Consider the following 26,043-nt stretch of genomic DNA (forward strand, 5'->3'; position numbering starts at 1 on the left):
AATTAGCATTTGCTTCAGCAGCACATATACTAAAATTGGAATGATACAGAGAAAATTAGCATGGTCCCTGCACAAGGAAGAGACACATAAATTCATGAAGCATTCCATATTTTTATGCTAAGTGAAATAAGTCAAGCACAGAAAGACAATTATCTTATGGTTTCACTCATACATGGAACATAAGGAAGAGAGCAGAGGACCACAGGGGAAAGGAAGGAAAACTGAAGGTGGAGAAATCAGAGAGGGAGACAAACCATGAGAAACTGTGGACTCTGGCAAATAATCTGAGGGTTTCAGAGGGGTAGGTGGGTGGGGAGAAGTGATAACCGGGTGATGGGATTAAGGAGGGCATGTGTTGTGATGAGCACTGGGTATTATACAAACTAATGATTCACTGAACACTACATCAAAACTAATGATGTACTCTTCAGTGGCTAACCAAACATAATAAAAAAAAGGATTAAAGAGAAAAAGGAAAGGATGAAATTAAACTGTAATTGTTATAGATAATATGACTGTATACAGAGAAAAAAAGTAAAGGCATCATGATTTCATATATTTGTTCACATTGCTGTTATCTATCTAATAGACCCATGCTTGTCAAGCCAGTCTTGGAATTATATTTACCTAAAGACTCTGAAATGTTTGTTTAATTCTACAAATTATGATAACTATTATTATTACCTTAATTTCAAAAAATATATCCAGGAAGTGATATTAGTAAAACATGGATTTTATACCATGGTAGCTAACATCAGAATCATCAAATTCAATAGCAAATTTAGTTTTAACTTACTCATGTAATTGGCTCTCTCAACTAAATTGGAGATTTTCAAGTCAAGATTTTAAAGTATCTAGCCATATGTTATTTACAAGGGCCATCCCATATCTTCTAATAGATCCAACTCCAGCATTCCCAGCAAGACTTGCGAGCTTGAGGCTGTACATTTCCAAGATGGCTGTTTCTGCTATTTCCAATCTAACTACTCATGTCAAAGGCATATGCCAGAACCAAATTAAATCAGTCTATGGGGCTAAAACTTGGTAGACAAAACCAACTAAACATACCTAAAGAAGATTTAGCCCAACGTGGCCTAGTATTAGCTGGAAAAAAAAAAAAAAAAAAACACACATACACACACAAACACACACACACACACAGACATACACACATATATATGTATGTGTATATATGTTTGTTTTATATTTGATATATATGTATGGGTACGTGTGTGTGTGTGTGTGTGTGTGTGTATAGGACAAGATTCCCCCTGCTCTGATCCCAAGGTCTTACCTGCTAGTAATAACTGGTTCAAATCCAAACTTACAAAGAAAAACTGAATCTGTTCCTGATTTTAGGGACCCTCTGGTCTAGCCCAAATTTGTAAGAGATATTTAGGTCTAGAAGAGGGAAAAGACATCCCACTGTCCTCTCCAATTTTTGTACAAATATTCAAAAACTTTCAATAAATGGAATCATGAAAAATCAGGACATCACCTGGCCTTCTGCTTCTTTAAGTAAGTTGCAGGAGTTAACAGTATTTGAGGAGAGAACTGATCAAAGAAAGTGAAAACTCCAGGTAAAACTAATCGTTCTCTAAATTAGACTATTAGATAACTCATGAAATAAAAGTTAGCCCACATGTAAATGAAAACGGGTAAAGGTATTTGACAATATTATAAGGAAAAGTACTCTTGGAAAACTAATCGCCCAGCATTTGTTCAATCACATGGAAAAAGTAAACAAAATGATGCCTTTTTCCTAAATGAGAGTCATCCAAAGAAACAATATATCCTCTGTGTCTACAATTACCACTATCTTCTAAAGGGAAAATATCCAAACAATTAAAGGGACAAAGGATCCCTTTCCTAGTGGACAAATGAGCAATAATTCAGTCACTAATCCTACCACCATTCTGCCACCTCTTCCTTAAGGTAATTACACTGTATTAGCAGAAGCAATTTCAATCATTCCTCAAAAACCTTTATTTATCACATCCTTTTCTGTTTCCTTAAGCCACTCAAGTAGTCAGAATGGTGGGAGATTTGTTATCTATATGAGGTGCTTTAAATGTGAGAATATGGTTTCTCTCTGGAAATACCAGAAGAATCCTTAGCCATTTGATGACACAGATTGATTACCCACTTTCTGATACTGTCTCAGCTGGTATGTTAGACCTTAAACCTGTCCCACATAGTCTCTGAGACAAAGATGCCCACGTGTGGGATGTATACACAAACTTCTGAAAGTCTCACATGAACTGGTTGTGCTTTTGTGAAAACCAATCCCATACTCACTCTCTTTATACCTCCAGAAAGGACTCACTGTCCTCTGTGTTATCTCTAAAAATGTTACTTCAGTCTGTCAAATACGCAAATGGGTGAGGTGATTGCTCTGCACAAGACTTAAGAGGTATTGCTATGTTTGTACTTCTTTACTTCCCTGGAGTGCCAACCCTCATATCATCCTCATATCATCATATGTACATAGTAGGAATTCACCATTGTATATAGACAGTACTTTCATAAGAGTCTAAGAAGTGCTCTCTTACTTTTTTGGCATAATCTTAGAGACAAACTCCAGTTTTGTCACACTCAAGTGTATTACCTCAATCATGGCAGTATGCAAGGGAAAATGGAAAATGATGACTGGATATGGCCATCTCAGGTAAGCTTATCTCCCATTCATAACTTACCTGAGATGGCCAAATAATGTATAGGGTTAGTTTATCATGCTCAAGTTTATAATTAACAAGTACATGCAACTTTTCTCCAGGATAAACTACAGGAACTACTACATGCCCTTCAGCTTAGAGATTTGGTTTACTAGAAAGGACACCATTGTGCAAATACTCTTAACCTTATGGAAACTGATAAACATAAATACTGCAGGAAATCTCCAAAAAACAGAATCTTGTCACATCCCTCAGTTAAAAAGACATTTGTAGACCTCATCAAAATTAAAAATGTTTGTTCTGTGAAAGATCTTATGAAAAGGATGGATTGACAAGCTACAGATTGAATAACAGTATTTGGAAAACCACAAGTTCAACAAAGAACTTGCATCTAAAATGTGTAAAGAACTCTCAAAATTCCCTAGTAAAATAAATAAAAACAATCCAATTAGAAAATGGGCAAAGATGCAATAGCTTGGGTGAATCTATAAGAAATTATGCCATGTGAAACAAAGTCAATCTAAAGATTATATCAGGGAGATCATATGATAGTTGTCTTTCTCTGCTTGACTTATTTCGCTAAGCATGATATGCTCTAGTTCCATCCATGTTGTCGCAAATGGCAAGATTTCATTTCTTTTGATGGCTGCATAGTATTCCATTGTGTATATACTGTACTTATCATATATGTGGGTCTATGTAAATATATGTAAATATACAAGTTACATACACATATGTATGTAAATAGGTACTATATAATTTCACCTATATAACATTCTTGAAATGAGAAAAAAATATAAAAATGACTATTCAGAAATATAGAAAATATATTAGTGACTGCTACAGGTTCAGACCGGGTGAGTGGGTAGAGTGGGTATGGAAGTAGAGAACTGTCACTACAAAAAGGCAATGCCAGAGACCCTAATGGTCACAGAACCCTGACTGTATTAATATCAATATCTTAGTTGTGACTTTGTACTAGAGTTCCGCAATATGTTACTACTGGGAGAAACTGAGTAACAAGCACACAGAATCTCTCTGTAGTATTTCCTACAACTGCATGGGAATAAACAATTATCTCAAAAAAATATTGTTTTACATATTGCCTTGAAACTGTTACCATGCTACATCTTAGAAATATTTTAATCTAATTTTTTATTTTATCCATATTCCAATCAAGAATTTCTCAAGCCAGTAATTTAGGAGTCTTGAAATAAGATGAAGGCAAAATTGTCTATGGAGATTGAAACTTAGACTGTAATTTCAGCTATGCTTATGGTCTGATAATTAATGGGGGCTGTTAAATTAAGCAATTAATTATGGCTTTAGAGACTTATTATTAATAATCTCTGTTCAGTTCCAGTTCTTTACTATGGGCAACAGAGTTATATTTAAATGTTTTGGCTGACCTTCCTTTTTATTTAGCAGATATAAGGTTATTAAAGTAGTTATGAAGAAATATGACATCTTTAGTTGATCTGATAATTCGTATCTTTGATTCTCTAAAGGAATAATTGTGCCAGCTGACATTCAGAACAGTATGCAAAGGAGGAGGAAATCAGTACCCTTACAAAAGGGTAATGCAATGCTATAGAAACAAATTATCTTGTTTAGGGGGACTATAAACATGACTGGATGGCTAAGGATGTAGTGACATTTGTGGTTTGATAGAAAGAATGTGCTTACTTGTACCATTTAAAATATAGGTTCAAATTATCATTTGATCTTTCTGATATTAGGAATTTGAGAGGCAGGGTGGGGGGTCGCAGCAGGTAGGGAGGGAAAAAATGAAACAAAATGGGATGGGGAGGGAGACAAACCATAAGAGACTCTTAATCTCAGGAAACAAACTGAGGGCTGCTGGGGGGTAAGGGGGAGGGATAGGGTGGCTGGGTGATGGATACTGGGGAGAGTATGTGCTATGGTGAGTGCTGTGAAATGTGTAAGCCTGATGATTCACAGACCTGTACTCCTGGGGCAAATAATATATGTTAATAAAATAAAGTAAAATATAGGTTCAGCTAAATATCAAACTCTGAAGGAATTTCTTGCATAGAGAAATGCAAAGGCCAAGAATAGCTAAAGCAGTCTTAGCATACAAATATGGTAAGAGAGCTTACTTCACCTGTTACCAAAACTTACTACAAAGCTACTACAATTTAGACAGTTTAAGATTTGTACACAACTAGACCAAAAGTGAAGGCATTTGTGTTGAGTATATAGCTCTTTTATTCTCCTTTTTCCTCAATGGCTTCTTGCTTTCTGCCTTCTCTACTTTCTCATCTTCCTTATCTGTGAATATTGAAGCACCCTGTCATTTAGACTTGAGATACTTTTTCTACACTTGTTTTTAGATCATTTCAGTTTTCTGGCCCTGAAAAAAACACCCCCAATATTAACAGTGATTTTCTTTACTCATAGGTTTAAGATAATCACTTTTTGTTTTTATAATTATTATAATATAAAAATAGTTATTTAACCAAAAAATGAATATCATTCATAACAATGACAAAAAAAGGAAATGGAAAGGTATTTTGGTTTGATAGTTCCAACCTAAGAGGAATACAAATGGTTAATAAACACATAAAAAATACCCAGTTTTCCTTTTTTCCTGCTTTTGTTTTAATCCTAATTTTTTAAAATTTACTTTTTGTTCCTGTATCACTGAGGGCATTTGTTCTTGCATTCTGTTGACAATATTAAATTGTTCTCTAAAATACTCTGTAATCATATTTACAGGTACTTCTCTTAATCTTCAAAATTATTCTCCTTTTCCTTATAATGTAGTTTCTGCATGCTGACTTTTCCTGTTTATTCACCTTCCAGCAGAGAGAAAGAGAGAGAGAGAGAGAGAGAGAGAAAATGAGCGAGAAATCTATCCAGACCATATAGTGGCCAAAAGAAATTGTGTGGCTTGCCCTTGGCTTCTCTCTCTGTGCATTTGGCATTATTCTAATCCTCTTCTCAGAATTACAGCCAGGAAACAGCTAGATATAGGCACATCCCTTAGCTAGTTTCCAGTTTCAAGGCAAAAGCAGAGAATCTGCCAGACTTTCATCTAGCATAGTCTTAGTGACCCAAGACAGATCTTCTCTTCCTTACGCTCTAGTTGTAGGGCATTCTTAGCAGTTAAAATACATTAATAAAAGCAAATAATCCCCTCAAATTTAGCTTCCTTATGCAGTATTGACATGACTCATTTTTTGTTCTCTATTACTGTTAGATTTTATTATCAGATTTTTCTTTTGATTATTTTCAGTCTATTTCAGCTGTAATACACTTGTAAATAACTTCTTATCTGATGTACAGGTATAAGTGGAAACATTTTTTTATTACACAACACTCAAATTTAAGGGAATTTTTTTCTCACTACATTTGTGTTCATAGAATGGTGATGTCATTAGATTTACTTATGGAAGTGTTTCTGTAGAAATATCAGATTTAGTTCATTTTATAATCAATCAATACCATTATTCACTTCATTTCCCCCCAATTCTTTTCCGACTTTGTTACAGAGCTATGGGAGATGAGAATGGCACAGTAGTTCTGGGGCAAAAGTCCTGTACTTGTTTCTCTCAAATGCCTGGAAACACTCTTCCTCTCTTTGCTAGCCTCTGGATTTGGAGCCATTATAGTACAGCAAAAAGAAAATGACTGTTGAAAAAATTGTAGCTGTGCCACTTGGTCAGCCTTCAACGGGCAGGCTATCTACTTTTTCAGAGTCTGTTTACTCATCTGTAAGAGAGAGATAATCCCTTTGGGGACTGATGAAAGGATTACTTGAGATGGCAGCTAGGATCCAATGAATATAATTTTCATTTTTTGATTCCCTGAACATCCAAAACAGCTCATTGTCTTAAAATGTGAAAGTGATTAGAATTGGAAAAGGATAAGCATTAGTGATCCTTTATTCTTCAACCTTAGTATTTGCTTTCCAAAGAGATGGGCAGAATAAATGTGATAAACAGGAGCAAGAATTCACACTTGTACTATTCCCTTTTCCTTTCCCAGTTCCCCTCCTTGAACTGGCAAACATGTATTTGCCTCTGAAAACTGCTTAACGCTTCATATGCCAGCAATGAAATCTTCACTGAGTACCAAACATGTACAGCTCTATAGTAGTTTTAGGGGATTTTGAACAGTACGCAATGTTCAGCACAAGTAGTCATAATCTCTTCCTTATTGAAGACAAATATTGAATGGGGAAATACACGTTAACCCAGAAATTACACACACAAATATAAAATTACAATTTGAAAGAGCTGAAGAGAGGTTTGTGACCTTTTAAAAACTACAGTTTGGGGATATGACCTAGTGAGAGAGGTATGGGAAAAGTTTTTTTAAGGAAGTGTTTTTTGCCTTGAGATTTGACTGTTCTGAAGATTTAAAGACCAAAATTCAAAGAGGAAAAAGAGGCAGCAACATGTTCAGTGGCTCCATGGTGCAAAGGAGCATTCCAAATTAAAGAGCCAGAAGGATTGACTTTACGTCTAGAAAGGAGAGAAAGAAGAGGAACATGATATTGGATGAGGCAGGATAGCTTTTTAAAGAGCATGTCTTACAGGCACTTTCAGAATGTCACAGTTACCTATCACAGTATAACAAACCACCCCATAACTTAGTGGTATAAATCAATAACAATTTTATTATGTTTCAAGATATTCTGTATCAGTGATTCAGAAAGGGCACAATGAGAATGGCCCTCCTCTGCTTATACCTGGGATGTTATACCTGGGATGAACTGACTGAGGGCTGAAATGGCGAGGCCTAGAGGATCCACTTTGAAGGCAGTTTCTTTGTTCCCATATCTAACATCCTGAGCTTGTACAACTGAAGAATGGCTGAGCTGGAGCTGTCAAATGGTGTCTAAATGTGGGCTCCCTAGTACTAGCAGTCATAGAATTGTCCAATTCTAACTTGTCACCCTCGTACTCGAGAAGCAATTGTTCTACCAACAAGAAAGCTGCATAAGGTTATATAGCCTAGTCCTGAAAGTCACACAATATCCATTGTAATGCATTCTATTAGGTGAAAAATCACAATCTTATCAAGGGCAGAGAATATATACTCCAGTTCTTGACGGGAGGGCATCAGAGTATTTGTGGCCATTTTAAAAATCACCTAACAGGGCATGTTAAGAACTCGTTGTTTTTATCCCACAGACAGTGGAAAGAGTTTGAAGGATGGGATAATCATGGTCAGGTGGGTGTTTTTAGAACATTGGCTACAAAGCAAGAGACAGATAAGAGGAGGGCTGGAGTGAAGGTAACTGGACAAGATGGATGTTCAAGGAAGCAGTACAGGCAGGACATAGTACTGGCCTAGACTATAGTGGTATTGGTGAAGATAGAGAAAACAGGACTCAGAGATATTTCAGAGGTTAAATCAGAGAACTGGATGGTGAATTGGGTAAGAAAGGTGAGAAGATGGGAAGTGACAAGGAAAACTCCTAGGCTTTTTGAGATGCACCGAACTGGATAAATGACAGGTCCCCTTCCTGAGATTAGAAACAAGACTAGAGCCAGAGAGGAAGACAGTAAATTCTATCCTGTAAATAATGAATTTGGGATAACTCTGAGATATCCAGAAAAAGATGTCAAGGGATTGATTCTATAGCTCTGGAAAATAAGAATAAACTTAGCAATTGCATAATATTACTTGGATTGGTTATCATTTTGGTGAAAGCACGTGATTCAGATGTTGTTCAATGATACACTAGGTATTTTTTGAGAATCTACTATGTGAACACCAGTGTAGTAAAACAGGAATTATAGATAAACTTCTAATTAAAAAATTAACATGTAGTTAAGATGTAGACATGAAATGTTCAGAAACACTAAGTCAAAATAATCCAGTGAATATTGTAACGTAATGTTTGTGGAATCGATTGGAGTGGTAGGAAGGTCTACTATAGGCTACCAGGAGTAGATAAGTCCAGTTCCAACTGGTCATAACTATGGGACAGGTTAGGGCACAGATGTTCAGTGATACACATATTATGCAATAAAAATGTAGAAAATCTTCCAAGTAAATTGTTATTACATATATTTTCATAATAACATGACATTATTGTAAACAGTGTACTTCTGTTTACTATTAATAAAACCAAGTGCTGCTTCTAGATTATCACAATTCTCTCCAGTATAACCTCTCCTTATGATCCTTAGGTCACTTTGGTTTATGGCTGGCACTATAAGAGAAGCTCTTCAATGGGGATTCAGGATTCTTCCAATCTTGACCTTTCCCGTAAAATCAATCACACTTTCTAGAGATTTCTGAAATTTTATAAATGGCCTTGTGACAGAAAAGTGCTATATTAAATGCTTTTACTAAGTGGAAGATGCAGATAATAAGGTCTAGAGCAGTGCATGTTGTGTCACGTTATTGGGTCATTAAGTCAAATTAGTGAGCCATGGCCAATACTTAACAAAATGAAGTAGAATATGAGGGAATAAGAAATAATAACAAAAATGGGTGCAAAATAATAGAATATATTAAAATGTGTTGCTATTTCTACTATTCACACAAAATGACTTCAAAAGCTGAAGTTGATATATAAACCTTGACTCCATTAAAAACAAAGAAACAAGCTCAACATTTCACCAAATTTCCATGAAGCATTGACCTCATGTGTCCCAGGCTGGATTAATTTATAATTCAGTTAGTCCCACCAGATGCATTAACAATCTTTCCTAATATTTCATATGATTCATATGGGAACTTCTCTTATCTAAACTTTGTATTTAATACTAATAAACTAATTTTTTATTAATGTTTGTATGTTTTAATTTTTTCATACACTGTAATGGAAAGCATTTTTGTAGAACATATCAATATCCTCAGAAAAATGGTGTTATTTCAGGGCGGGGAATTTATTTAGTTTTATTTGTATACCTAATACCCAGCTGAGGGCATGATGAATTGTGGTAGTTTAAAGCATGTTTGTTAAGGCCATTGAATAAGTGGATTGATTCATCAATAACATACTAGGACAACTATCATTTTGTGTAATCTTTCAGCTTCAACATAACAGAAAGAAGCTGGTGCTTAAGGGGCCTGGCATGCTTTTGTAGAAGCTCTTCCCCTCTGTGATGACAAATAGGTTAAGTCTGGCTGTACGGCAACACATTATTCTCCTACTTCAAATCACCTGCCCCAGGATTCAGACTGTCCCTTTGAGACTATTATTCCAGTCCTCTGGCTCACCAATTTAGAATCGTGTCACTATTTTCCAAGTGGCTAATGATACATATTAACCAATGAACTTGTTGGTATCTGGTCTGAAACTCTCTAGAGCAATCAAGCTGTGTTCAGAAACCCATACTTCTACCTAGTGAGTCAAGCTTTGTTCACCTCCACTGCTCTTTAGGAATGGGGCAGCAATAATGAATCCTCAGGTAGACACTACACTGAGTTGCTGTGGCCAGTGGTTGTTGGAAATCAGACTGCAGAGAAGTATGCAGCACCAGTCACAGTGTGATCTGCAGGCTCCCGAGGAATTCTATCCACCCGGACTGAATTACGTGGCCCACTATTCCATGGCAGTTTCTCAGCTACACCAGCCCAATAATCCTACCTGAAATCTTATCGTCACAGTGACTTCCCATATTTAAGTATTAAATTCAGGAAATTTCTCTAAAATGTCACCTTTATAATGAATGCATCTACCATTTGAGAAGGATATAAACTTCACTGTCTGGTTTACCTACTTAAAGACTTCATCAAATTAACCATTTTTCATTTTGGAAATAAAGATGAGAGGCTGGCTAGGTGAGAGTCACTGGAGAGAAACTCGTGCTTGTATTCACAATAAAGAAAACCAGATCCTCCATATCTAAATAACTCAAAAATACTCCTCCTGCCCTTCTGGCCTTATTCTGAACTCAAATATTAGGGTTTTGTTTTTTTATACTGAAGTTGTTTCTTAATTCTCTTTCACTGACAGATCAGTTGTTCAGAGACATCATTAAAGACTTATCTATAAATAATGCTGCAGAGAACTTGGGTCTCTTTTAGAAGCCTGGATTCCTGCAATATCAAAAAAAATGATTTTATTTGGGGAGATGGAACTACAGAGGAGTTGATTTATCTAAAAAATTTATCAGAACACACACTGAAACGATACCTTTTGAGATGAGAAATAAGGATCTGACATTTTAATTGGTATTCCTTGTGTTCATTGGGTTAACATTTCTCAAGATATCAATCTGTTTTAGTGACAGAAAATTCAACTAGATCAAAATGACAGGGTTTGCAGCAGAACTATAAATCTGGCAGTAGTTATGTTCGGGTTCTTTCCGACAGTGGTAGTAATTTGCTTTTATGTCAGACAATCTCAAGGATATGGTCATAATGGGGTTCTAGTGAGTTGTTGGAATTCTGTGCGGCAAAATGGAACATGAATTAGCTGATATTTTCTATGCTGAAAGTATCATTCTTATTTGATCGAATGTTGATGGATTGGCAAGGAAGACACAGCTGGGCTTTTGGAACTGTATATGTGGTGTTTCGCCAGGCTTCTTCCTTTACTATCTCTTTGACAATATCTTGAAGGAGCACTGGCTTCTAACAATTAAATTATTTAGGACAACGCTTGATTGGATTGAAGTCCTAGGGATTAGTGAATTTACAGAGGGTGTATCAGTGAACCTTGAGCTGCAGGGTGCATTTCTTCTATTTTCTGAATGCTGAAATGGCATTTGGGAGACATTATTTTTGTTGAGCTTTAGAACTTCCAGTAAAAAAATAAAAATCAGAAGTTTTATTAGATACCTTAGTATTGTCAAAATTCAGCCTCAATGAGAAAAAGTGGAATGAGTGGGATGTTCTTTAAAGAACTGGATATAATTTTAGATGTTTTTATTTCTATCTATATTTTATACCAATATATTTAATAAAATATGATTTCTTAAGTCTACTACACACCTGACAAGATAAAGGGTCTTGAGATTTTGAAAATAATCTATTTTCTTTGCATGTATTCCCACCAGTAACTTGAGGCCAAGGGTAGAGAGGAAAATGAGTAACTTATAAATCTCTCAAGGTCTGTTCAGTATTCTGCTCTGTAAGGTAGTTGTTAATGTATATTTTATTTATTATGATAGAGTTATCTAAGGGAATTTTCTTAATTGTACGATTTTCATCCATCATCATTCTTAGAAAAGTCTCAACCACATAGTGAAAAGTTAGCATTTGGTGGGGCAAAGATTAATATGTGATTATGTGTATTTTTAAAGGAGATTTTGCTACAGCACTTGTTTCTGCAGAATATAAAGATGAAAGTAAACCTGTTGACAGAAAAAAATCTAGAAAGAGAGTTTAGGAGACACAAATTTTTAAAAATGGTTGAAAGTGAACTGAAACTCTAGTTAAAGATGGGGAAGACTGCACAAGAAGGTTTAGAGCTTCTTTCTGACACCTGCTAAATGACAAGGGATTTTTTTAAGTTACATATTCTCGAAAGACTAAAAAAGGTGACTAAAGACAATCCCAGCCAAAAAATGTTAGAAGCTAGAAAACAGAGGCATAGTGGCTATGACTTAGTAGAACTGATAAAACTGAATCCCATGCTTGAAGTAGGGAAATCTATTAAGCAATATATATCTATCATGGGTTAACCCCCCAAAGTGTGATAAACTGGAAGGACCAGTTACCTTTGGAAATGGTGATAAAAATGGGATGAAAAAAAAATGGGGTGAAAACAGGAGGGCTGGTTCAATCTCTGTTTTAAGAAACAGATCCCCCCCTGGAACTAATAATACATTTTATGTTAATAAAAAATTTAAAAATTTAAAAAAAGAAACAGATCCCATGTCCCCTTTCAAATTCCACACTGCCCAGACATTCCCTCCCAAATCTCTAATTCTCTGAAAAGAATAAAACAACCTGCATGACAGATTGGAATAAGTTATTTGTATTGTCTACAAACAATCTTGGGGAAACAATAAAAATCCAAAAGATCTAAATTAAAATTGCAAATACAGAGCAAATAATTTGTCATAAAGGAAACACCAGAAAGTCCAAAAACAAATAGATGTACTACTTTATTGGTTATTGGAAAAATACAAATTAAACTAACACTCAGATACCACTTCAATTTTATTTGGGGGGAAATATGATGGTTAACTTCTGGGGCAGTAGTAGAGAAAGTACTCTTAAAATGCTGGTGGGATTGTTAATGAGTGTGGTCAATCTGTAAAAGAGACTTCCTTCCTAGACTACAAAATACAGTATTTTCAATTCTGCCCTATCTCTGTAGCCAAAGAGACTACAACATTGACGCACAGAGGCATTCACTAGGTATCTGTTTTGGACTCGTTCTCAGTAGTTCTGAAGTCAACCTTGGTGTCTATCACATGAAAAATGGAATGTATATTTTGAGTAGTTTATATTCATGATATAAGTGGAATCATATAGTATTTGTTCTTCTGTGTGTGGCTTTTTTCACTTAGCATAACATCCTCCAAGTTCATCCATGCTGTCGCAAGGAACAGGATTTTTTTTTAGGGTTGAATAATATCCCACTGTGTATATGTGTGAACACACACATGTGTGTGTGTATCTCACATCTTCTTTATTCATTCACCTGTTAATGAACACCTCAGTTGTTTCCATGTCTTTGCTATTACAAATTATGCTGCAATGAATATGGGAGCATTAATTATGTGCAGCTCCTTCTAATTAATCATACCTTAATAAAAATAAAAGTGGAATATGCCTGTCCTTGAATATCACAGAGCTGTCAGAAGGAACTAAGTAAATCCACATTAAACATTATGGAGAGTGAAAAATAGGAAACAGAATGAGACATACAGCACAATACCAATTACTACACTAAAACATATGTAAACCTAAAATAATACTAAGTACAGCATTTCCAAGGATTAAAAATACACATGTATAAACAGAGAAAATGTGCCTGTACAAGAAGAAATGGTGAGGTTAGAAATAGGACTGCAGGTTCAGGATGATTGAGAGAAACTAATATATGATGATATTGTGTCATTCAAAAAGGATGATGACTAGCACAATTCTCAGTTCCTGGAATCCTTTAGCAACAGTAAAAAGCAAACCACTAAATCTCACCAGAAGCAAGGGGAAAATGCCCAACACAATAGTTAACATATAGTTGTTGCTCAATAATTGCTTCTTCAATTGAATGAATAAATGAATTTGTGAATGGACAAATAAAAATGAATAATATGCAGTCTATATGTTATGCAGCTTATTATATTAGATAGGAAATAGGTATAAAAATAGAATGCAATCAAAGAACACTTCCCCCCTCTCCTACACAATCCAAGCAGATGTGTGCTACAATGATTGATCATTGGTTTGGACTAGGGCTTAGTTATGATTATTTATGAAACTGAAAGAAACATGCAGAATTGATTCAGATGATGCCGATTGTGCTGAAAAAGCATGAGGCTGGTTGGAATTAAATTCATTACATGAGTTTCTGACCATCCTAGGGGCCCTTAGGTCTAATCATAAGAAAAGGAGACGATGATCAATTTAGAAATCTCTCTAAGGCAAACATATTTCAGTGGGAAATACATTTTCCTATCCACAATGTTTAGTTCAGCATTAACATGAATATTAGCTGGATCTTAACTGCCCTCAAAATGTAGTCAGAATGTAAATTTCTCAGGAAAGAGTGGGAAGTAGGTAGTTTGATTAAAATGTAATATGTATTTAGAATTAACAATATTCAGGGTCTCAACAAAATGACCTTAACAGTATTATTTTACAGAAATACATTTGCATAATTGTTGCAATGACATCTCCCTCTCTTCCCAGCTCGTCCCCCACATCTCCTTACATATTCAATTTCTCCCCTGATCAATAGGCTCTCATGGAAAGGAACATGGCTTATTTTATGGTTCATTTTAAGTTGAATGCCAACTAAATGAGGGAGTGTGATTTTAGCTCTGCTTTTCTAAAAATGAGAACATCGAATCAATTACGTGTACCGGGTCATGTCTGCCATATTTATTTCATTTTACCAGACACCTTTGTGAACATCCAAGTTAGTTTCCTCTTACTGTATGTGAAACCCAAAAAGAGGCATTAGATCATAAGATAGGTTATAAAAGAATGGAATTTATATGTTAACATGAGATTTTTTAAATTTCAAGCTCTCTGAATCAACTTGAAAGCTTTTCAGTATGAAACAAAATATCTGAATAGAAATTTTGACAGCTGATAAATGGGAGCAGAGCTACAACTAAGTGTTTTCTCTGATTTAAGGATGAAGAGATTTTTCCTTCACTGCCCTCTTATATTTTGTGTGGCAACAGTTAAACATTGCTTTGGATTCAGAGAATTTATCTTGATGTGATTTTGGAGAGCCAGAGAGTAGAGTCTGGGGCTCTGTGAAGGTGGACATTGCAGATGGCAACCATAGGGTCAAAGAAAGGGGGAGGAGCCAACGGCCAAAGTGTCAGCTGCCAGCCCATTCATGATCAGCTAAGGATAAGATACTTTTTAATACCACTAATACTTTAGTTAAAAGTTATTCTTAACTACTATATTTTCACTCCCTAATATATTAGGTGTTTTATACTCTTGGGTATAAATGTAGCTAGCTACATAGTTCCCCTAGAGAATTTACTGTTTATATTTGGTCTTCTTTTTCCACCTGGAGTTCATCTTTATCTTTTTAATTTAGGAGAATTGTTTGCATGTAATATTATCATTAATTATTCCCATACATATTGAAAACATGTTTCTCAGTTTATATTTTACCTTTTTCTTTACTGTATTTGTAGAAAGACTGGATGTATTTGAAGTGTTATATAAAAATATTTATGGTTCTCTTCATTGTATTGGTCCATGCTTACTCCTGGAACTTCTGTGGTTTCATTTTTATCAATAAATATCTCACTTGTTTATGGTAAGTTATTAGTTATGGATTTAGTGGGCTTGAAATACAATTTTATCATACAAGGTCTTAAAAGAAATATCTGGAATAATTTTAGATTTACAAAAAATATCCAAAGGTGGTGCAGAGAGTTCTCATGATATACTTTGTTCAGTTTTCCTTAGTGTTGACATCCTATATAACCATTAGTATATTTGACAAAATTAAGAAATTAACATTGGCACAATATTTTTAATTAAATTATAGACTGTTGAGACTTCTTCGGCTCCATCTTTGTATTTTTTACTCTCTTGTATGTGTCTGTCTACTTCTGTATCAACACTAATGTTTTCATTATTGGTAATTTATAAATCATTTTATTGTCTTATGGAGAAAAAATAAATTATTCTTCTTGACAAATTTTGCTTACTTATTCTGAATAATGGGTTTATTCTTCCAAATGGACTTTAAAATACAGAGCAAGATTTAAGAAAATGTAATACTGAACTTCAACTTTTTCCCTAAAGATTAATTTTGGGAGGATCAATATCTTTGAATGTTTTCTTAATGTATATACTTTGAGCCTCTTGGTACAGCAAACCCCTGCTTAGGTGTGAAATAGTCTCTTTTCTTTGTTTTCTGGAGTCCAGTCCTTCTTGTTCTACTATTTTATGGAGGAAATGCCACTGGTCCCTCTCCCTATAGCCTACGAGCTGACTCAGCTCTATATCCACCAAGGGGTTTCTTAAATCTCTGCCGCTTCTCCCACACATTCATCTTATTCTAATGTGTTGGTTTTCAGTGAGTGTCTTTGATGTCACCTCTGGACCTTTCTATATTAAGCAGAATATAATCAGGTCCAAGAGACAGAACTATGGAAAATAGCCTCTCTTGTTTACTTTATAATAAATCTCAAAACAGATGGTTCCACAATTATCACCAAACACCCAGACCCCTAATTTATCCCTTTCAGTACTACTGTCTTCAGGGTCTTTGTACATATGCATACCCCTTCATTGTCCAAGACAGATGCTGCAGTTCCAGTATGTTCACACCAATATCCCAAGCAGGAAGAAAGGGAGTATCATTTTTTTCTCATTGGTCAGAACTTAGTCATACAATCGTTCCTAACTAACTGGAAAACACTGGGAAAAACACTCCTGGAACAGGGACAGTATCTACCATGATTAGCTTAGATAAACTGGGGGTCTGGGAACAAAAAGAATTCTGTTAACAAGTAACAATGGGAAGCAGGAGGTGTTGCATAAATAATCACCGATGCTATTAGTGTCTCTGAACACACACGCACACACACACACACACACACACACAAACACACATACACATTTTTAAAATATTTTATTTACTAATTTACTTTAGAGATAGAGAGAAAGAGAGAGATGTGAGCAGGGGAGGAATAGAGGGAAAGGATAGAGGGAGAAAATCTCAAGCAGACTCTGTACTGACTGCAGAGCCTGACAGAGGGCTCTATCTTACAACCCTGAGATCATGAACTAAGCCAAAACCAACTGAATCAACTGAACCACTCAAGTGTGCATATATATATATATATTTAATGACCATTCTATACAACAGAATGAAAAACTGTCTTACAATATAGAGTTTCTATTCCATTTCTCCTTTTTGCTCCCAGTTCATTCTCATGACATCTCACTTGGGGACTCTATTTTAATCTAGATATAATTTTTTCAGCTTCAGCCTAAAGTATCTTTCTTTGATACTAACAAGTTATTTGGGACATCCAAATTGTGATTAATTATAATTTTTATGGGTTCACTTTTCTACTGCTATAGAGGATTAAAAGGATAAGATTTTTTACAATACCAGTGCTATAGCCATAACTTTTAGAGTAATGAAGCCTGTAGAATCAACTATAAGCTTACATTCTAAGTGTTTTTTATTTTATTGATATTAGGAATGTATACTTAGACTAAATCCCTTTGCATTTGGAAGGTGCCTCCAATCCCATTAGGAGAAGCAGAAAAGAGAGCATGGGAGCACAGCTCACTTCCTTATGTCCCTTCTGTCTGAGAAGTTACTCATTTATTACCAATAAAGACTAATTTTGAGGAAATGGCTTCATGTGAGATTCAACTGCACATCTTCTAAACAAATGCCCAGTTTAACCAGAATTACTTATCCAATCACAAGCAATGTTTGGCCAGAGCAGGATGCTTCACATGGGCAGTAGAGCCTACTAATGGAAAAGGACGCACCTTTATTCCAAGAGAAAGGAGGCAAAAGCTGACCCAATTATCTCCATTTATTACTATTAACAGTGCCAAAGAACCCGCCTCATTTCCCTGGAGTAGAAAGAGTAAGGGCACAGTAAGGGCAGGAAATACACAAAATCAATCTGGCTACTCACAGGGGGAAAGTATTAGAGTACAGGAAAGGACTTCCCCTCCAAAATTTTATAATTTCAAAGGCCAGCCTCCTCCCTCTTAGTGGTACATTTCCATAAAGTTGCTATTTCAAAAGTAAGGAATGTTATGTATATATCAGGCATGCACAATTGGTCTGGCCGTTAATTGAATGAAGGCATCACAGTATCACTAAGATGGCTTTTGATATTATCTACTCCAAACTCTGAAGTTTACATAACTTAAGGTCCATAAGCTTACCTGACCATCTGTATCCCTGTCTCTCAAACTGACTTGCCAATCAGTGCAAAACCTAGACCAGGACTTGTGATCATTCCACGGTAGTGCTGTGTTCACTATAGAATACAGAAACTGTTTTGTTTTGTTTTGTTTAGGAGGCAGGTGGTGGGGGAGACAGGAGGGACAAAGGGAGAGAGAGAATCTTAGGCAGGTTCCAAGCCCAGCACAGAGCCTGATGTAGGGCTTGATCTTGTAACTCTGAGATCATAAGCTGAGCTGAAATCAAGAGTCAGATGCTTAACTGACTAGGCCATATAGGTATCCCTTATAACTATTAATAACTGTCTTTAAAACAAAAATGTGAATTATTGTTTCAAATTAGTGCTACTATTTTCAGGTTTTATTCTTTTTTTTGTTAGTTTCTTGAATATGGTCATATATTTATCTATACTTTGCTTTGTATTGTCTCTATGAGAAAGACCTGGTGTGTATAAGATGGCCAGTACTGTTCTCCAGGACTGTGAAACTTATGGGCAGAAGTCTTTTTTTTTTTTTTTTAAAGATTTTATTTATTCATTTGAAAGGCAGAGATTACAAGTAGGCAGAGAGGCAGGCAGAGAGAGAGAGGAGGAAGCAGGCTCCCCACTGAGTAGAGAGCCTGATGCGGGGCTCGATCCCAGGACTCTGAGACCATGACCTGAGCCGAAGGCAGAGGCTTTAACCCACTGAGCCACCCAGGCGCCCCAGAAGTCTTTTTTTTAATCACAGTTCTGCTTAATATTGTCTAACCCTAGGAAATAAGAAAATAAACTATTGGATGACCCTTTTTACTACAAAAGCAGTTTTGACTAAAGTAATCTCACACTTTTAAGAAACATCTAGTACTGAAAGAGCACCTGGATGACTCAGTCAGTAAGCGTCTGCCTTCCACTGGGGTCACGATCCCAGGGTCCTGGGATTGAGCACTGCGTTGGGTTCCCTGCTTAGCAGAAAGCCTGCTTCTCCCTCTTCCACTCCCCATGCTTGTGCTCCCTCTCTTGCTTTCTCTCTTTCTGTCGAATAAATAAATAAAATCTTTTTAAAATATCTGGCACTGAAATAGTGGTATATCTAATACTGCTATAACTTGCTGAACTAAGATTGATTAAAGCATTTGGGGCAATGATATATAAGCCCACAATTCTAATATAGCAATCTTGGAAATCACTGAGACAACAGGAAACAATTCCTTGTTTTGTAAATAAGCTGGTGGTAAGCAGGCCCCAGCTTCGGAAAACATGAAGAGAGGAATTTATGGCAAGAGGATGTAGGCTAGTCATAGTTTAGGGCTGCTGTGGTCTTCATGCTACTAATTCCAAGGATTCTTTAGGAATTTATAATAAAAACATAAGTGATGTGAGAGCCTGGAAGCAGGAAGTCTCTCTCAAAGGAATCACAAAGTCTAGTCCATCCTGAGCTTACACTGATGCTGTTTCTTGCCCCTCTGTCTACTACACCTCCAATAAAATAGGGTTTATCTAAAAAAGCCTTACTGACAGAATGACTAACTGGTGCCTATTCTTCTCCACTCCTCTTAGTGGTACATTTCCATAAAGTTGCTATCACTTCTCCCTTCCCTTACCATATTGCTTTATTCCATGGAGCATTTGATCTTCACCGAGATTCTGGACTAAATGCCTATCTCTTGCCTTTTTAGTATTAATACTCAGATCCCTAGAGCTAATACAAATTTTACCAAACCTTCACCCAGAAGATATATGTTCCATTTAGTATGTTTGTGAATGTGAGTAACAGAAACACAAACATAAAACAGAGTGTTCTTAGCTCACATAAACACATGTGGAGAGATGAGGCAGATTTTAGAACTAGGTGATTGATGGACTAAAGCACATCCTTAAGGTCTCAGGTCTCTGGTGTCACTTGCCACTCTGCTATTCTGCTTCTTGTGGTTCTTGCTAATGAGTAAGAAAGAGCTGTCCCTGAAGAATACACTCAACTTCTCCTTTTAAGTCAGTGGCCAGAATTTAGTCATATGCTCATTCCTAAACCAGCACCTGGTAAGAAAGATTAGGAATCTCTATAGACTAAGATTTCTCAACCATGACACTATTGACATTTGAGCCCAAATACTTTTGTTTTATGGGGAACCACCCTACATGTGGCATAAGGATTAATAGCATCCCTGAATGCTACCCACGAGATGCCATACCTATGTCCCCAGTGTGAAACACAAAATATCTCTAGACTTGCCAAATAACCCGTAAGGAAAACAAAACCAAACCAAACAAAAACTGTCCCTGTTTTTTGGGAAGTGCAGCTTTTGACTAATAAAACTCATTCCAAGAATTAAAGATGAACTAAATTTCCATTGTAGCACCCAGCTCTGTGAGAGGGAGATGACTACTCTACCCAGAGCAAGATTCTTTTAGAATAAAAGAGAAGAGAATGCTGAAATGTGGATAATCACAATGTAAGCTACATGTTTAAAGTAAGTCTTGCTTTAATAACACTGACGATCGACCTGCCCAGTCAGGCTGCTATCTATTGTCTTACTGGCTATCAAAGAGAAAGGCCCATAATGATCAAGAACTAGATGGAAAGAAGGAAGCCTTAATATAGAAGGAAGCCTTGCTTTTTACAAAAGATCTCATTTCTGTCACTGTCCATAACTGCTCAGTGGGACTACAGCCTACAGCTCCCTCCTGCCTAAACAAAGTAAGCAGTTGTCAGTTATCTACATTAACACATGACTGTTAGCATCTGAGATCTGTCAACAGCTGCAGGATTTTCAGAACACTGGGATGAGTTTGGAATAATGATAAACATTGTATCCTTTGAACAAACCGGATCACTTGGTACTTGAACTGACCTGTCCTTTTGTGTTTCTATCTGACCAAATATCCACTAGCAGGATCTGTCTTGAAGTCACTGTGAATCTTTTGCTGTGCCCCTCATTTAGGTGTGAGGGTGTACCCCTCTCCTCAGGAACCCATGAACAATACATAAGATGTCCTCTAATTTAATTTACCATAAAGAGGACAAGTAGATGATCCATGCTAGGGGCTCCTGGGTGGTTCAGTCAGTTAAGCATCTGACTCTTGGTTTCAGCTCTGGTCATGACCTCAGGGTCCTGAAATTAAGCCCACCTCGGGCTCCATGCTCGGTGTGGTGTCTGTTTGTCCCTCTCCCTCTGCTCCTCCCCCTGTGCTCTCTCTCTCATATATATATATATATATATATATATATATATATATATATATATATATATAATTTTTTTTTAAGAAAATACATGCTAATTATTTTGGTGTTTGCTGGAACATAGTTCAGGATAAACCCCACTCACAACCTGTGGAGCATTATTACATACTGGCATTGTGTTCTTTTGTGAGCCTTTCTTAGGTACTGGACTGAATACCTGGGGCACAGATTTCTGCTTTAATGTTAGCAGATGCAGTTATTAGGCTGCTTGTCTCTGGACTTATTGTCACTTGAATCTCATGTTGATGGTCCTGTTATTTTAAAACAAGTAATAGTCTCAGTTAAAGAATGCTTTTGCATTGTTTTAACAACTGGAGTTGCAAATTTGCGCATTCATTTATTCATTCACTCATTTATCACATATGTATTTTGTAGGCACTGTGTAAGTTCCTAAGGTTATATTGATAAAAGCATGATCTCTGCTATCAAGGAACTCAGGGTCTAATGTGGTACAAAGTGTATAAATAAATATATGATTCAAAAGTGTCATAAGAGGAACCAACAAAATATTGTCAGAGGACAGATGCAGTAAACCACTAAGAGCCATGTGTAATTCAAACCCTAGCAGGAAACAGGGCATATTCCAAGAATTAACTGAAAAGAATGTAAGAGAAGTGACTATTTACAGAGACTTGGACTGGATTTGGAGAAACAGAATACAATGGTGAGGCATCCAGGGACTAGCAACGGTGGAAGCCAAAGGGCCCAAGAGGAGGGAGGGAAATGTCACTGGAACTCACAAACACTGAAAACACAGGAAAGGGACTCCCCACAGCACCTGAGGCCTTGAGCAGAAGAGCAAGAGGAAGGCACCACTACCCAAACTGTGGTCCAGTAGGGGCACAGGTGGGTGAGGGGGCAGTGGTAGAATAAAGAGTCTGACCTTTTGCACTTCCTATGTTGATTTTATGTTGCTGCCTCTCATTGGCTATATCCTACTAGAAAAATGAGAGCATCATGATATTTTTAGAAATCAGCCTCTTGGCAGACAGGGAAAGAAAAAAAGGCAAAAATAATAAATCTGTTGCAAGCCAGCAGGATGGGATACATGGAGAGGATGCACTGGTTGGGCACAGGAGCTAAAGCCAGGTTGAGAAGGGCTCTGCGCTCTCATTTCACTTCATTTACTAGAGATGAAAAGACACTGGCAGAGTGAAGAAAATGTGGTTTCTTCCTTCAACTTTTCTCCCTCGTTACATAACTAACCTCAGCAAAAGACTCTATGTATATACATATGCATGTGTGCATTTTACTTTCTCATTTGCATTAGGAAAGATTTTTCAGAAGTTAAGGTGATTTTTTTTTAAAAAGGCTTTTTTGAGAAGACTTGTAATATTATTTCATAGAAGCAACTAATATATCTGCAAAGAAAATATTTTTAATAAGCTAAAATGTAACTGACCGAGATAAGTAAGTTTATAATCATACAAAAATTGCTTTATTGACTTTCAGGTTCCTAGAGAACTCATAAGAGATTAGTAAGTCTAATATCAATGCAGATCCTGGTTTTCACTTCCTCATATCACATATTAGGTTGATCAGAGACGCCCAGATGTTTCAGGTCCTTATTAAAATTACGGAGGCTTAGTGTGCTTTGAAACATGCTATTTTGCCCCCACTCCCATTTCATCTGGGCTCCAGACAACTGAGGTTTTTTTCTTTTTTAATGCTTAGAATAATTGCCCAAATACTTATGTATTTCTATCAGTTTTTATAATTAGGTTGGCTTTTTTCCCTCCAAGCTTAGTTGGAAAAATAACAAAGGATGAGCTGTTTGTGTATCATTAATCCGTATCCTCATTAACTAAAGTAAGATCTTTAGTCAACAGGAAGCGATTGGGCTAATGATGGTTTCTGGCTGTTTGATTGTTTATCACTCTTTCTGTCATTTTTCACCCTCTACATCCCTTTGATTGAGCCAATTGTGAATATAAGCAATCAATAAAACTCCAGGTGCCATGATTTGGCACTTCTCTTGCATATATTACGTGAAATGGGGGAAATGAAACTGTAGTATAGTTAATCAATAAAGAGTTTAAGAAAAAAGAAACACAACAAAACCTCTGACATTTTCCAAGCCAACATAATGCAGCTATATTTTGTGGGTACGTATCTATACAGAATTATGCCTGGAGCATTATTTTGGTAGAACAAATACGTAATATAAATTCAGAAGAGATCTACTTTAGTCATATACAGATTATGTATCCCATTAGCATCAATTTCATCTAGAAGTCATATGCGTATGAGCGTTTTTAGCAATTGACGAGTTCTGAACAGTTTCAATAGATCTTATTCCTTTTCACATACTAATGAGGAAAAAATAGTAACATTTGTTTTGGTACCTAAGGTATCAATCAGCCAGTAAGTATTTGCTAAGCATGTTACCCACTAGCTTATATGCAATAGAAAAATAATTTTCTTTCATGATTCCTCTCCAAAAAAAATGTATTACAGAGGCAATCTGAACCATTAAACTCATGCAAATGCTAGAAAATATACCAAATTATTAAATATCTTGAAAATTCATTTTTAAATTTATTTTTAATAAAACACTACATATATTTAAGCTGCATGACATGGTATATATATATATATATATATATATATATATATATATTCACTGTCTAATAATTATTACTGTCAAGCTAATTAACATATCCATCTCCTCAGATGGTTACTTTTTCTCAGTGAGGGCACCTGAAATCTACTTTCTTAGCCAATTTCCATATCCAGTAATTATTCACTTTAGTTATCATGCTATACACCTATACAACTAAAACTTTCTGTCCTTTGACCAACATCTCCCCATTTTCCCTACCTTCCCACTCCTGGTAACCTGGTAACCACCATTCTACACTACACCATTCAACTTTTTAGATTCCCCTCCTTATCTGTAGCTTCACTCCAAAGTTTTAGCTACCCTCAATCAACCACAGTTCAGAAGCATACGATTCTCCTTCCGACTTATTGGCAGAAGGTCAATAGTAGCCTAATAGTACTAATAGTACTAATAGTACATCACAATGTCTGTTATTCACCTCATTTCGACTCAACATGTAATCATTTTATCATCTCACATCATCACAAGAAGAGTACAGTACGATAAGATATTTTGAGAGAGGGAGACCCCACATTCACATATTTTTATCGTAGTATGTTACTAATATTTACCCTGTTCTATTATTAGTTATTGTTGTGAGTCTCTTGCTGTGACTAATTTAAGAATTAAATTTTATCATAAGTCTGTATGTAGAGGAAAAAACATAGTATATATAGAGCTCAGTGCTATCCATGGTTTCAGGCATCCACTGGGGGTCTTGGTACATATCCCCTATGTAGGTTACTATTGTAACAGCCAGTTCCTAAATTAAAATGGTTCAGCCTAACATTTTTTTTTTTTTTTACTTTATGGTAGTGTGAAAGTGATACACATTTAGTAGAAACTCTATAGTGAGTTTTGAATTTTTATCTTTTCCCAGGCTATGGATATAATAGTACAATAGTCTCTTCTGATACTAGACAACTATGGTGAGCTGCAGGTCCCAGTCAGCTCTACAATCATGACGGTCAACAACCAATATACTTACAACCATACTGTACCTATACAAACATTCTGTTTTTCACATTCAGCATAGTATTCAATGAATTACATGAGATACTCAATACTTTATAAAATAGGCTTTGTGTTAGTTGATTTTGGCTAATGTAAATGTCCTGAGCACATTTAAAGATGATCTAGGCTGAACCATGATGTTCAGTAGGTTAGGTGTATTAAATACATTTTTGACCTACAATATTTTCTACTTATGATGGATTTACTGGGATATGACCCCATTGTAAACTGAGGAAGATCTGTATAAATGGGACAATGCAGTGTTTTGTTTTGTGTTTTTCTTTCTGGCTTAGGACAATATCTTTCATGTTCATCCACGTTGCAAATGGTAAACACATACAATGGAATATTACTCAACCTCTAAAAATAAAATGAATTTTCTTAACTTCAGGTATAACACGGTATAAAGGTAGTTTTAAATAAGTGCTAATAAATAACTAATAAGATAATGAAGAGAAAATCACCAAAGTTACATAGTGTAAGGTGAGCATAAACATCTCTTAATATATAGTGATTAAATTTTGGAGCTCAGCAACCGAAAGATGTCAACAGGAATATCAGGGGTGCATCCTTGGTCTTATGATCTGAGCTTTAAAAACTTAACCAGTTTTGTGATCAGAATTTTTCACTTATAAATAAACCCTTTAGATTCAGAAAGGAAGAAAACATTTTGGTCTCTGAAGTCAATTAAAAGCCTGTAACCTGTAACTATATTATGACACTGTCTGGAACACAGAATTTAGAGTCAAGGTTGAGTGTTAAAGTCTGCTAATCTGACACTCAACATCATCACTGGAACTTCTGTGGCTTCTTGTCCCTCTTTACCCTACAGAGTAGAGAGCTCAGTTTGAGAAATGGTGTCACTGATATGGATTTTTTACACCCGGCCCTGTTAAACTTGAAGAGCCCACCTGAGATCTGCTCCTGAGTAGTGACTCTGTCACCATCGCTGTGTGAATGACAAGGATAATAGAAAGACACTGAGAAAGCAGATGTTGTTACACTGTC

Source organism: Mustela nivalis (assembly GCF_964662115.1).
Source record: "Mustela nivalis genome assembly, chromosome: 8".
NCBI classification, from domain to species: domain Eukaryota; kingdom Metazoa; phylum Chordata; class Mammalia; order Carnivora; family Mustelidae; genus Mustela; species Mustela nivalis.